The 2,770-nt window shown below is 38.0% G+C and overlaps 1 long non-coding RNA gene across 1 annotated transcript; it reads left to right on the top strand.

The window, feature by feature from the left end:
* LOC110392874 lies at positions 595-2,128 on the top strand. Its single transcript, XR_002434668.1, has 3 exons — positions 595-759; positions 1,013-1,099; positions 2,031-2,128. It is a non-coding gene; the product is annotated as an uncharacterized LOC110392874 (long non-coding RNA).

Genomic DNA, 2,770 nt, shown 5'->3' with positions numbered 1-2,770 from the left:
TATAGCAAAATCGCTCTGGGTTGCAAAATACCTCCACCTCTCAGACTTAAAGCTAAAGCACTCCATAACTGCAGTTTCAGCTTCTACCAGTAACCAAATGGTGAACATTATATCACTTTAACAAATAGCTTAAAGATCTGCTTGAAAAGTTTTTTAACCCTCTCCATCTGTAACTTCTGAGCTTCTCTTCTTTCAGAAAAAAAATGGCTTGAGAGACCTCAGAGCCGTTGTTGCCCTTTCTGTATGCTGATCCTGCATCTCAGGCACTTTTATAAAGCACGTTTTTCTTTCTTATGACATACTTGAAACTAGAGCAGCATTTCCATAAAGTGGTCTTTCCATTGTGCAACTGCATATAATAATTTTGTTGCTTTTAAAACATACTTGAGCTGCTCTGTGCAAGGTGGAGGTATCTGGTTTCATCAGCCAACCTTTGGCTTGATGGTTGCTTCCGGGCTGTACTGCATTATTTTGTCTTTTTCAAAAATTAGAGCTCACCACTCCCAAAACCACCATCAGGTGAGTATGGAATTTACTTTTAACAAGTACAACCCTTGTAGCAGAAATGTTAAGTCATGGCCTGAACCAGTGACTGAGCGCTTGGTGGGAAGGCAGGGCAAACTCAGGGAGCTCAGGCGCGTGCAATGAACCTGAGTCACCAGAAGGGGTGCAGCCTGGCTTCCCAGACCTCATTTAGGGGTCAGCAGTGAAAGTAAGGGTATCTTGCTGGAGATCTCTGCATATCTGGGCCTTCTGAAGGTAAGCAGTTTCTTTCCTTTATGTCTGTGCTTACAGTTGTTGCATGTGAGCAAATCCTGACTTCCTATGGTCTGGGACCTTGCTGCTCTGTTGTTGTTGCTCTTCTTTCTATTGTGTTACAGGCCTGTAGCCAACACCAAGCTTTAGTGGCCTTCTTGAAGTTGGAAGGAGTATGTGCTGAGTGGAGCTTTCTTGAGACATTAGTGAGTTTGTTAAAACCCTCAGAAAACATCTCTAGCTTCTCTTTTTACAGTTGAAAGAAAAGGAGAGTGGAAGTTCCTGCTTGTATGCAACTTGATGAAAAGAAAAGAGATTAGGGATTTTGTTTGGCCATTACCTGGTAAGTAAAAGCAATAGATCTGTGCTTTAGGCCTGAGACAAGAGGATTTGGGACTTTTGTTTCCTCTGATTGGAAAGAAGGGGAAGTTTGTAGTGTGTGGATAAAACATACATGTGTATGTGCCTAAAAAGCTTTACTTGTAACTCAAATTTCTAGTGAAAAGGAACTAGGTGGGGAAAAAATGCTTACTGCAGAGAGAGCTTCTGGAGCAGATTCAGCTTAATGAGGTAGGGATGCCTGTACTGCCTGCGAAGAGTACTTAATCTTTCCCATTGCATGTCATTATTTTCTTCTGTTTATAATTCTGTTAAACTTCTATGACCTGAGATGAAGTTCTCTTGGCTTGCCCTCTGCCAGTCCAAGCAACTATTTGCAAAGAGAGGCAAGACTTACCTTTGAGCAAAGCTTTAAAAAAAAAAGAAAAAGTGGAAGACTCCACAAAAACAGACTAACATCTCTTTCATGTAAATCTTCAACATATTTATATTTCTAAGCACATGTTTGAAATTCTTCATGAGATAACTGAAGGAAAAGAGAGGAATTTTTGTCTGCCTTGTGGAATTGTGGGTAGTTTTGAACAAAGCAGGAAGAAATTCACTATGGTTTTTTGTTTTTGGGGTTTTTTTTTTGTCAGAGGCCTAATCTCTCAAAAGTGATGATTCATCTTCTGTGTTTCAGATCTTGTTTCACTGCCTTGAGGGACTCTAAGGAGATTAGGAATCAGGAATTCATTTAACAGGGGCACCTACTTCTTCTTAAAACTCTTTATTTTATACAAAAGGAAACTGTTCCAAAATATTTCCATATTCTCTTCTCTGCTACAATTTTGAAATTACTTTAATTTTTAATTTTGCCTACCTTTTTATACAGCTCCTCCGTTTAGTTACTTTTGTTTTCATTTTATCCTTCCCTTGCCATCTTCAAATGGAAGAATACTACACTGTGAAACAAGAACCCATTTTCTCTTGAAGCTATTCCACCTCCAATTATGTATGAACACTCTTCTCTCTATATGAGTGCTTATTTAAAAGGTAAGTGTCTCAAAGTGCAAGCAAGATTACTTTTTGAGAATCCTAAGCATGCTTCTCTTAATACTTGAAGATAATAAATTTTAATTATTTTATTGATGTATTTGCCCTGGCAGTGACAATTCTATAAAGTGAGAGAAATATTGCTGGGTCTACAAGGTGAAGCAGTATTCCAAATCCTACTCTGAACCCTCACAGAAATAAATAAAAGGATAATTAATCCTTTACAAGTTGGCCTGAATCAGAATATGTCTTTAAAAAGAGTGCAGAATGAACAAAATACTTTTGAACTAGCATTTGGTTAATACCTTTAACCACTGATTATGTTGTCTCCTTATTCTTAAACACCATTTCTGACTAGCAAAAACAACTCTTAGGCTTGGATAAGAGATGTTACAACTATGTAAAACTTGCAATTTTGCGTTGGCTGCTCTGAAAGTAATGCCTCCTATATATTTTCCTAGAAACTGTAGCAGATATATAGAGCATAATAACACTGTTCGTAAAGCAAATTCTCAGCTACAAAACGCTATTTTTCAACATCATCACTGCCATTAGCTATGTGTTTTTGCCAGTGACAAACAAGAGTCTGCATGCTGTGCTTGTTTTTTTTTTAAAAAAAAAAAATCTGCACCAGCAGAGG

The sequence above is a fragment of the Numida meleagris genome, chromosome 1, assembly GCF_002078875.1.
Source record: "Numida meleagris isolate 19003 breed g44 Domestic line chromosome 1, NumMel1.0, whole genome shotgun sequence".
Classification (NCBI taxonomy): Eukaryota; Metazoa; Chordata; class Aves; order Galliformes; family Numididae; genus Numida; species Numida meleagris.
The sequence above is the reverse complement of the archived record's forward strand: the minus strand, read 5'-3'. Positions and strand labels throughout refer to the sequence as shown.